This window comes from Anolis carolinensis, chromosome 3, assembly GCF_035594765.1.
Source record: "Anolis carolinensis isolate JA03-04 chromosome 3, rAnoCar3.1.pri, whole genome shotgun sequence".
NCBI classification, from domain to species: Eukaryota; Metazoa; Chordata; class Lepidosauria; order Squamata; family Dactyloidae; genus Anolis; species Anolis carolinensis.
This window is the reverse complement of record NC_085843.1, coordinates 156,320,617-156,332,398: the sequence shown is the minus strand read 5'-3', so window position 1 is coordinate 156,332,398 and position 11,782 is coordinate 156,320,617. Positions and strand designations below refer to the sequence as shown.

Genomic DNA, 11,782 nt, shown 5'->3' with positions numbered 1-11,782 from the left:
AAATTTTCATTATTACTGAAGCCGATTTTATTATCTATCAAGAATTTTTCCTTTACTTGGGCATATTGTAACCATGTTAAATTTCTGTACTTTCTTTTTATTTCTTCAAGGGGTTTAATTTGGAATCCACTATTTTTCTTAATCAAAATTTCTTTGTATGTTGGCCATTCCAACCAGCCTAGTAATTTCCTATTGTTTTCTTCTAATGGTGAGATCCATAACGGAGTTTTATCATATATGAATTTTTTATATTTTTCCCAAACTTTTATCAAGGAAGATCGAATAAAGTGGTTACCAAAATTTTTTCTATTTGTTTTTTACCATACCATACGCACGCATGCCATCCCCATCTCAAATCGAAACTTTCTAAATTTAAGATATTTTCTTTATTTAAATTGCACCAATCATTTATCCACGTCAGTGCACTAGCATCAAAGTATAGTTTGAGATTTGGGAGGCCAAAGCCTCCTCGATCTTTTTTGTCAGTCGTTGTTATATATTTGATTCTGGGTTTTTGCCATTCCAAATGAACTTTGAGAGATATTTATTCCATTCTTCGAATGTTTTGACTGTTCTAATTATAGGTAGATTTTGGAACAAATAAAGAATTTTCGGTAGGATATTCATCTTGATCGTTGCAATTTTTCCCAGTAACGAAATGTTTAAGTTCTGCCACTTTTGTAGATCGCTTTTTATTTCCTTCCACTTTGATTTGTAATTATTTTCCAATAATTGAGCATTTTAAGCTGTCAACCATATTCCCAAGTACTTAATTTTTTTGGTTACTGAAATTCCTGTTGTATTTTGCAGGACTTCTTGATTTGCTTTAGTCATATTCTTTGTTAGTATCTTGATCTTCTTTCTATTTATATAGAATCCTGCTACTTCTCCATATTCCTCAATTTTAGTTATCCAGGATGGTAATTGTGTTCTTGGGTCTTCAATAATGCATATTATATCGTCTGCAAATGCTCTATATTTGAATTCATTTTTCAATATTTTAGTACCTTTCATTGCTTGATCTTGTTTTAAATTTTTTAATAGAATTTCTAAAGCAAAGATAAAAATTAGAGGGGATAGTGGACATCCCTGTCTCACCCCTTTCCCAATCTTAATATTGTGTGTGTACTGTCCATTAATCATGATTTTAGCTCTTTGTTTATCATAAATTGTGTCCACTGCATTGAAAAATTGATATCTGACATCTATTTCTTTAAATAACAATTTAAAAAAAGACCAATTCAAATTATCAAAAGCTTTCTCCGCGCCAACGGATAGCAGCACCAATTCTTTTTGATGATTCCATTCATAATATTCTATTATGTCCAAAATACATCTGACATTATCTTTCATTTTCCTTCCTGGAAGAAAGCCTGTTTGCTCTGGTCCAACCTAATTGTTTAAAAATTCTTTGAATCTGTTGGCTAATATATAAGTAAATATTTTATAATCTGTATTCAAAAGGGATATGGGGCGATAGTTTCTCACGTTTGTGTTGTCTAAGTCTTCTTTGGGTATGGTGATTATTTCAGCATCTCTCCATGTGTCCGGTATTTCCTTGTTTTGTAGCACTTTATTCATTACTCTTTTCAAATAGTCTACTGTCACGTCCTGCATTGTTTTGGAAAAACTTGCTGAAAAGCCGTCAGGTCCCGGAGCCTTATTTGGTTTGAGTGATTTAATTGCTTTCTTTATTTCATTTTCTGAAATTTCTTAGTTGAGGATTTCTCTCTGGTATTCACTAATTTTCTCTAGTCTTTGATTTCCAAGATATTGTGTTATTTTCATCGGATCGGTTTTATCTTCTTTATATAGCTGAGAGTAATATCTATCAAATTCTTCTAAAATTTCATCCTCATTGGTAATAATTTTATTGTCTTTCCTAATTTGTGTTATTTGTTGGTTTTGTCTTTTTAAATTGTTTAATAAATCTTAATTGCTTAGCCATCTGATCTAGTTCCATTCGATTATTTTCTCTTTTTAAGTCATTTAATTATTTTATTACTCCACTATTATGTGGTGATTTCTTCAATAGGTTTTCCTTTATTTCAATTTCCAAGTTTATTTCCTTAATCTTTTTTGTTTTTTCTTTGTTGATTCTGGCTTTCTGTTGTATTAGAAGACCCCTGATGACTGCTTTATATGCATCCCAGATTGTTGCTTCTTTAATTTCTGAATTGTCATTAAGATCAAAATACTCTTTTGGTAATAATTTATATCTTTCAATATCTTCTGCATTTTTCATCAAATTTTCATCGAATCTCCATTTAGGTGTACTCTTTTTGTAATTTATAATCATTTCTATAGGTCTGTGGTCAGATTTGTCTCGTAGGAGGATAGATATCTTATCAATTTTTGTAAATATAGTTCTTGTTGTCCAAGTCATATCAATTCTAGACCAGACTGCATGCCTGTGGGAATAAAATGTATAATCTTTAACAGATGGGTTTTTTAATCTCCATACATCTAGAAGGTCAAATTCTTCTTTCAATAAAATAAATTTTTTGGAAGTAAACTTTGCATATCTTTGTTACTTCTTTTACTAGTTGATTTATCCATATTTGCATCTAATACTCCATTAAAGTCTCCTAAGATTATTACATTTCCTGATAATAAACTAGCATTTGCAAGGCTTGCAAAACAAACTGGTTTCTTTTTTCTGGAGGACAGCGGAAGCGTTTTCTGCAGAGTCCAGTGGATCCAATGCATTTTTGTAGTCAATGTTTTCAATATATTGTGATATTTTGGTGCTAAATTCGTAAATACAGTAATTACAACATAACATTATCATGTATTGAACTGCTTTTTCCGTCAAATTTGTTGTATAGCATGATGTTTTGGTGCTTAATTTGTAAAATCATAACCTAATTTGATGTTTAATAGGCTTTTCCTTAATCCCTCCTTATTATCCAAAATATTCGCTTATCCAAGGTTCTGCTGGCCTGTTTAGCTTGGATAGGTGAGACTCTACCGTATAATTAACCTAATTAATATAATATAATATAATGCCCTATACTACACAGCATATTCACACACATAAATATAGGTATTATATAGAGACATGTTACATCTGCCCTATATTTTGCTATGTGATATATAGATCTAATATTATATTATATATACTGTTATAATATATATAATACATATAATATTATAATATTATATTAATATAGGACCCCCTAATGGCGCAGTGGGTTAATCTCTTGTGCTGGCAGGACTGCTGATCTAAAGGTTGAATTGCTGACCTGAAGGTTGCTGGTTCAAATCTGAGGAGAGCATGGATGAGCTCCCTCTGTCAGCTACAACTTCCCATGCAGGGACATGAGAGAAGCCTCCCAGAAGGATAGTAAAACATCATAAATCTTTGTGTCCTCTGGGCAACATTCTTTAAAAACGGTAAAGGGTTTCCCTTGACGTTAAGACGTTAAGTATGTTGGATAAGTGAGACTCTACCGTATATATAATCCTGTGTAAACAGATGTGAGCATCTCCCCATAAGCTCTAGTCCTGATGGGGTTGCTGTGAGTTTTCCGGGCTGTATGGCCATGTTCCAGAAGTATTCTCTCCTGTCGTTTTGCCCACATTTATGGCAGGCGTCCTCAGAGGTTGTGAGGTATATGTCTAGTCCTGATGCTTAATGATGAGGAATACAGGAGCTGTGGCTCAGCTACAAAAAATGCCAGGGTGGGCTGCATTTAGCCCAGAGTTGACACACCCGGAGCCCCAATGGCAAAGTGTGTTAAAGCGCTGAGCTGCTGAACTGCCGGGCTGTGGTGCAGGCTGATGAGCAGCCTGCTGCAATAAATCACTCTGACCATGAGGTCATGAGTTCAAGGCCAGCCCATGGTGGGGTAAGTACCTGTCAATTAAAAAAAATAGCCCCTGCTCGTTGCTGACCTAGCGACCCGAAAGATAGTTGTATCTATCAAGTAGGAAATAAGGTACCACTTATAAAGTGGGGAGGCAAATTTAACTAATTTACGACCTTGGAATGAGGAAGTGCCGTCACAGAGGGTGATGAATCAGCTGCTCCCCCTTGTGGCCAGAATCGAACATCCCCTCAGGAGAAGGTTAAATTGCCTCTGCGTCTGTCTCTGTCTCGGTTCTATGTGTATATGGGCATTGAATGTTTGCCCTATATGTATATAATGTGATTCGCCCTGAGTCCCCTTTGGGGTGAGAAGGGCGGAATATAAATACTGCAAATAAATAAATAAACTTGCAGACCGAAAGGTCCCAGGTTCAAATCCTGGGAGCGGAGTGAGCGCCCGCTGTTAGCTCCAGCCTCCGCCAACCTAGCAGTTCGAAAACATGCCAATGTGAGTATTTATTTATTTATTTATTTATTTACAGCATTTATATTCCGCCCTTCTCACCCCGAAGGGGACTCAGGGCGGATCACATTCCACATATAGGCAAACATTCAATGCCTTTTAACATAGAACAAAGACAAGACAAACATAGGCTCTGAGCGGGCCTCGAACTCATGACCTCCTGGTCAGAGTGATTCATCGCAGCTGGTTACAGCTGGCTTGCTATCCAGCCTGCGCCACAGCCCGAGCCAAGTAAATCAATAGGTGGGAAGGTAACGGTGCTCCATGCAGTCATGCTGGCCACATGGCCTTGGAGGTGTCTACGGACAACGTGGGCTCTTCGGCTTAGAAATGGAGATGGCAATGGTCAAGACAATGGCTTTCGGTGTTTTCACTTTGAGTCCGACATGACTGGACTTAACGTCAGGGAAAACCTTTACCTTTAACTGACACTAGAGCTTTAGAAGCTGGAAAAAAATGTTAAATGCCTCTGTGTCTGTCTATATATGTTGAATGTTTGCATTGAATGTTTGCCATATGTGTGTGCATTGTAATCCGCCCTGAGTCCCCTTCGGGGTGAGAAGGACGGAATATAAATACTGTAAATAAATAAATAATAAATAGAACTGCCCTGGGTCCCTTCGGAGAGATAGGGCGGGCTACTAACAAAGTTGTATCATTATAGATAGGAAAGAGACCCATAGAAGAGTCAAGGGGTTCTGGAGGGCTGGGTTTGGGGCTCTCCTGCCTCCTTTCCTCCAGGTGAGCAAGAGGAGGGCACCTTGCCAACGTTGGAGTATCAGGGGCGGCGTTTAGGGGCCTTTCTGGGATCTGCGACGCACCTGGCGAACGCGTTGTCTGCGCTTGGCCTCGGCGCCAGAATTTCGCCTCGGTCCCTTGCAGCAGCCAGTCAGTGAGAGAGAGAGAGCGGCGGCAGGAGCAGCAGCAGCAGCAAGAGGAGGAGGAGGAGCGGATGCTGCTGCTGCTTCTGGGGTCCAGCTCGCCTTCGCCCAGCCTCTCTCCTCTCCCTCTCTGCTTCCCCCGCTCGCCTGCTCGCCCACCCACCGGGGCTGCTGACAACCCGCGCGGCGCCACCAGGCTGGACTCCTGCGCGTAGGTAAGGCAAGGGAGGGGAGGAATGGGCAGCCCCAGAGACCGGGCGGCAGGGGCAGCAGTGGCAGCAGCTGCATCCGCGCAGCGGGGTCCCGCTTCCCCTCCAGGGCCGTCATCAGTGGGGAGAAGGGAGCAGGCCGGGCCAGGCAGGCAGGCGGGCAGGCGCAGAGGGGCTTGGGGCAGGTGGGCGGCGCGGAGGGGGCTCCTTCTCTGCCTTCTCCTCCCGCTTCTTCTTCTTCTTCTTCTGCCCTTGGTCTCCAGTCCTCCCCGCTCTTCCTCCTGAGTCCAAAAGTTTCCTCTTCTCCCGGCCTGGCGCCCCTTCCTCCTCGCTGCTTGGACCCCACGGGGATGGCTGAGGTCTCGTCCCTGGGATGCTTTCCAAGGCGAGACCCGCCCAAGAGCAAAAGTTTCCTCTAGGTCTGCCTTCCGTGGGCTTTTTGTGCAAGGAGGTGGTAGTTATAGTCCTGAAAACGGAGAGTATTCTGAACGGCATCATTCCACCTGAACTTTTTGACCTGAAGAACTGTTCAACAGGGGAACTCTCTGCCGCGGAGTGTAGTGGAAGCTCCCTTCCACACAGCCCTATAACCCAGAATATCAAGGTAGAAAATCTCACAATATCTGCTTTGAATTGGGCTATCTGAGTCCACATATTCCTGTGAGTTGTTCAACTTGTGATTTTGTGATACGAAATCCAGCATATATATGTTGTCAAAGGCTTTCATGGCCAGGATCACAGGGTTGTTGTATGTCTTTCGGGCTGTGTGGCCATGTTCCAGAAGTATTCTCTCCTGACGTTTTGCCCACATCTATGGCAGGCATCTTCAGATTGCCTTCGCCCAGCCTCTGAGGATGCCTGCCATAGATGTGGGTGAAACATCAGGAGAGAATACTTCTGGAACATGGTTCGGGCTGTGGTGCAGGCTGGAGAGCAGCTGCAATGAATCACTGCAATGAATCACTCTGACCAGGAGGTCATGAGTTCGAGGTCCACTCGGAGCCATGTTTGTCTTGTCTTTGTTCTATGTTAAAAGGCATTGAATGTTTGCCTATATGTGTAATGTGATCCGCCCTGAGTCCCCTTCAGGGTGAGAAGGGCAGGATATAAATGCTGTAAATAAATAATAATAAATAAACATGACCACACAGCCCAAAAGACATACAACAACCCTCAGATAATGTGGGTTTTGTCAAAGGCTTCCGTGGCTGGAATCCTTATGCATTTTCTGGGCTGTATGGCCTCCGGTGGCTCAGTGTGTTAAAGAACTGAGCTGCTGAACTTGCAGACCAAAAGGTCCCAGGTTCAAACCCGGGGAGCAGAGTGAGCGCCCGCTGTTAGCTCCAGCTTCTGCCAACCTAGCAGTTTGAAGACAAGCAAATGTGAGTAGATCAATAGGTACCGCTCCGGCAGGAAGGTAACGGCGTTCCATGCAGTCATGCCAGCCACATGACCTTGGAGGTGTCTACGGACAACGCCGGCGCTTCGGCTTAGAAATGGGGATGAGCACCAACCCCCAGAGTCAGACACGACTGGACGTTAAGTCAGGGGAAACCTTTACCTTTACCTTATGGCCATGTTCCAGAAGCATTCTCTCCAACAGACAAGAGTTCTTTCTCCCACCCTGGACCTTCCACAAATATATAAACCTCCCTTGCTTAGTTTTCCAATAAACCTCACAACCTGCCATAGATGTGGGTGAAATGTCAGGAGAGAATGCTTCTGGACCATAGCCATACAGTCCAGAAAATGCACAACAACCCAATGTGGGTTTTATTCAGCTGTGTGGGAGCTGGGAGGCTTTTAAGCAAAGGCTGGATGGCCATCTCTTGGGGGTGCTTTGATTGTGTTTTTCCTGTATAGCAGGAAGTTGTACTCGATTTTTTTTGTCTGTGTCAGGAGTGACTTCAGAAATTGCAAGTCGCTTCTGATGTGAGAGAATTGGCTGTCTGCAAGGATGTTGTACTAGGTGGCCCATGTGGTCTCTTCCAACTCTGTTATTCTAATGTTTGTTTTCTTGTTCTTTTGTTTGTTTTTATATTGACTTGATGTGCTATTGTTTATTTCATTTTTATGTATTGTACTGCATTTGTTCATGTTGTGAGCTGCCCTGAGTCCCCTGGGCAGGGTACAAATAAAGTTTTTGGACTATTAAAGCATGTGGACAATTTGAGCAGAAAGGAGGAAACCATGAAATTGAACAAAATTTTAAAAACTCCAAAATCAGGACAGTAAATAAAAAAACAACACTCTGAAAACAGGGGAATTCCAGGCAGGGCCCGTTAACACCTCCCCACAAAGGATTCCCCCAGGCAGGAAGCAGCCAGGCGTTGAAGCTGCAAGGCTTTTCGATGCTAATCAAGGCGATTAATTGCAACGTTCAGACTTGTCTCCAACAGGCAAGAGTCCTTTCTCCCACCTTGGACTTTCCACAGATAGATAAATCCCACTTGCGTAGTTTCCGATAAACCTCACAACCTCTGAGGATGCCTGGCATAGATGTGGGTGAAACGTCAGGAGAGAATGCTTCTGGAGCATGGCCATACAGCCCGGAAAACTCACAGCAACCCAATGATTCTGGCCACGAAAGCCTTCTACAACACAGTTATTATTATTATTATTATTATTATTATTATTATTATTATTATTATTTATTCTTCTTCTTATTATTATTATTGGTCACATGTGAGGACTGGTCTAAGGCATGTGGCAGAGGCAAATGGGCCAACTAGAAAGGCAAAAGAGCTTGTTTCAACTCAGGTGAGTTGGACAGCATCTTTCCTTCTCTCCTGAGGGGAGCAGCCTCGCTTCAGGAACAGGGCATCAGTCGCCCGTTCTCGCATGCGCTCTCTCTCTCTCTCTCTCTCTCTCTCTCTGTCTGTCCCTGAGGTGACTGGCTTACTCTCCCTAATGTTAAGGCTGGCTCTCTTGAGTGTCATCACCGCAGGAAAAAAGCTCTCTGAAAGACGGTGAAAACATTGGCTGGCCTCCCAGGGTGTCCCATGTCTCCCCCTTTCCTCCTTCTTGTAAGGGTGCCAAGGGTAAGAGATCACAGTCTGCAGCCTGGGATATGAACAGCACAGCCACCTCCTTGCAATGTGTTGTCGAAGACTGGGTTGCTGTGAGTTCTCTGGGCTTTATGGCCATATGCCAGAAGCATTCTTTCCTGATGTTTCGGGCATCCTCAAAAGTTGTGAGGTCTGTTGGAAACTAGTCGAGTGGGGTTTATATATCTGTGGAATGTTCAGGGTGGGAGGAAGAAACCTTCTCTGCTTGAGGCAAGTGTGAAAGTTTCAATTGGCCACCTTGATTAGCATCGAATGGCCTTGCAGCTTCAAGGTCTATTTGCTTGCTGCTTGGGGTAATCCTTTGTTAGGAGGTGTTAGCTGGCCCTGTTTGATTAATGTCTGGAATTTTTCTGTTTTCTGAGTGGAGTTCTTTATTAATACTGGTATTAAAAAACTCTAAAATCAGGATAGTAAAGTTTTTTTTAATACAGGAGAGTCTCACTTATCCAAGCTAAACGGGCCGGCAGAACCTTGAATAAGCAAATATCTTAGATATTTTGTGGCCGGGCTGTGGCGCAGGCTGGTGAGCTGCCAGCTGCAACAAATCACTCTGACCAAGAGGTCATGAGTTCGAGGCCAGCTCGAAGCCTGCATTTGTCTCTGTCTCTGTTCTATGTTAAGGCATTGAATGTTTGCCTTATATGTGTAATGTGATCCGCCCTGAGTCCCCTTCGGGGTGAGAAGGGCGGAATATAAATACTGTAAATAAATAAATAATGAGGAGAGATTAAGGAAAAGCCTATTAAACATCAAATTAGGTTCTGATTTTACAAATTAAGCACCAAAACATCATGTTATACAACAAATTTGACAGAAAAAGCAGTTCAATACGCAGTAATGTTATGTTGTAATTACTGAATTTACCAATTTAGAACCAAAATATCATGATATATTGAAAACATTGACTACAAAAATGGCTTGGATTATCTAGAGGCTTGGATAAGCGAGGCTTGGGTAAGTGAGACTCTACTGTATTAAAAAACTCTAAAATCAGGATAGTAAATATTAAAATTTTTTTAATACAGTAGAGTCTCACTTATCCAAGCTAAACGGGCCGGCAGAAGCTTGGATAAGCAAATATCTTGGATAATAAGGAGGGATTAAGGAAAAGCCTATTAAAACATCAAATTAGGTTCTGATTTTACAAATTAAGCACCAAAACATCATATTATACAACAAATTTGACAGAAAAAGTAGTTCAATACGCAGTAATGTTATGTTGTAATTACTGTATTTACAAATTTAGAACCAAAATATCATGATATATTGAAAACATTGATTACAAAAATGGCTTGGATAATCCAGAACCTTGGATAAGCGAGGCTTGGATAAGTGAGACTCTACTGTACCAGTATTAATGCCTCTGAAGATGCCTGCCATAGATGCAGGTGAAACATCAGATAATAATGTTAATGGAACGGGGCCCGGAAAACTCACAGCAGCCCACCTCCTTGTAATTTCAGGAGACAGTGATGTGGAAACGAGATGTACATTGTAAAAGCCCACAAAGTTTATTTGGCTTTGTTTTTTGCTAAGTGTCTCTATCTGTTTGTTCCTCTTATTTTTGATTGCCGGTGTAAAAAACCCAAGCACCAAGTATTTGTAAAAGGGAAAAAGTCTTTCAGTTGGCAGGAAATGTATCAGACAGGCGGCTCTACAAATTCTAGACTTGATTGACAGGAGATTGGAGAGAATTTTCCTCGGGTTCACTGGCAGAACACATGTTGTGCATGTGGGGGTCTCAGGGATATCTATGATGTGCACTTTGCTAATCTACTATTACAACCTCACTGTTTTTAAATTCTATGTTTTTAATAAGTGTGTTTTTATTCTTTTTGGTTAATGTGCAAATATTACAATTGGTGCATGTTATTGTTTATTGATGTATTGTATATTGTTATTGTTTTGTATTTGATATTTCTGTGAGCCGCTCCGAGTCTCCTCCGGAGGAGATGGTGGCGGGATACAAATAAACTTATTATTATTTTATTATGACACAGCAAACAAGATAGATATGCTGGATTTCATATCACAAAGTCGAACACTTCCCAAGTGTCTAGGACTGTGTGATGTATTTTCGGATGATGCGTGCAGATCTCAGTAGGGTGGCCTTTTGCAGTTGGCAGATCGTAATTTTGTCAATGCCTATTGTTTCCAAATGCCAACTGAGATCTTTTGGCACGGCACCCAGTGTGCCGATCACCACTGGGACCACTTGCACTGGTTTCTGCCAGAGTCTTTGAAGTTCAATCTTGAGGTCCTGATAGCGGCTGAGTTTTTCTTGTTGTTTTTCGTCAATGCGACTGTCACCAGGGATGGCGACATCAATGATCCAAACCTTTTTTCTTTTCCACAACTGTGATGTCTGGTGTGTTGTGTTCCAGAACTTTGTCAGTCTGGATTTGGAAGTCCCACAGTATCTTTGCGTGCTCATTTTCCAATACTTTTGCAGGTTTGTGATCCCACCAGTTCTTTGCTACTGGGAGGTGGTACTTGAAGCATAAGTTCCAATGAATCATTTTGGCCACACAGTTGTGCCTCTGTTTGTAGTCTGTCTGTGCAATTTTCTTACAGCAGCTGAGGATATGATCAATGGTTTCTTCAGTTTCCTTGCACAGTCTGCATTTTGGGTCATCATCAACTTATTATTATTATTATTAGCACCCCAGATTGAAAGTATTATTTTCTTTATTAATTTACTATATGTATACCCTGCCTTTCTCCCCGAGGAGACTCAAGGTGGTTAACAATCACACACTTTGATCCATTTAAAACAAAGCAAATGCAAAAATTAATAAAGAATTAAATAGTATTGTGTGTCTGGTTAAAAATACAATTTAACCAGACACACAATACTATTTAATTTTCATGTCAGGAGTGACTTGAGAAACTGCAAGTCACTTCTGGTGTGAGAGAATTGGCTGTCTGCATGGACGTTGCCCGGGGATGCCTGGATGTTTGATGTTTTATCATCCTTCTCTCATGTCCCCATATGGGAAGTTGGAGCTGACAGACGGGAGCTCACCCTGCTCCCTGGATTCATACCGCCAACCTTTTGGTTTAACCCATTGTGCCATTGGGGGCTCCAAAAACACAATTAAAACATAATAAATACAATTAAAATGCATTTTAAAATGCATAATTCCCCCAAAATCCCATTCACAGCTATGAGCAACTGATGCCCAAGCCATGTGGAGTTGTTGTCTTGCAAAGTAGGCAGTTCTGGACTAGATAGACCACTGATTTCAGTACGGCAGCTTCTTGTATTGTCACACCCAAATATGTTGTGC

At 41.4% G+C, this 11,782-nt stretch overlaps 1 protein-coding gene across 4 annotated transcripts in view; it reads left to right on the top strand.

Moving 5' to 3' along the window:
* Positions 1 to 5,292: 5,292 nt before the first annotated feature.
* The window catches only part of enox1 (ecto-NOX disulfide-thiol exchanger 1), a 590,718-nt gene continuing 584,228 nt past the window's right edge, over positions 5,293 to 11,782 (top strand). For all 4 annotated transcript variants that reach the window (XM_062975622.1, XM_062975624.1, XM_062975625.1 and 1 more), the window contains exon 1: positions 5,293 to 5,430. The gene's annotated coding sequence lies outside the window, so the exon portion shown is untranslated. The remainder of the gene's footprint in view (positions 5,431 to 11,782) is intronic.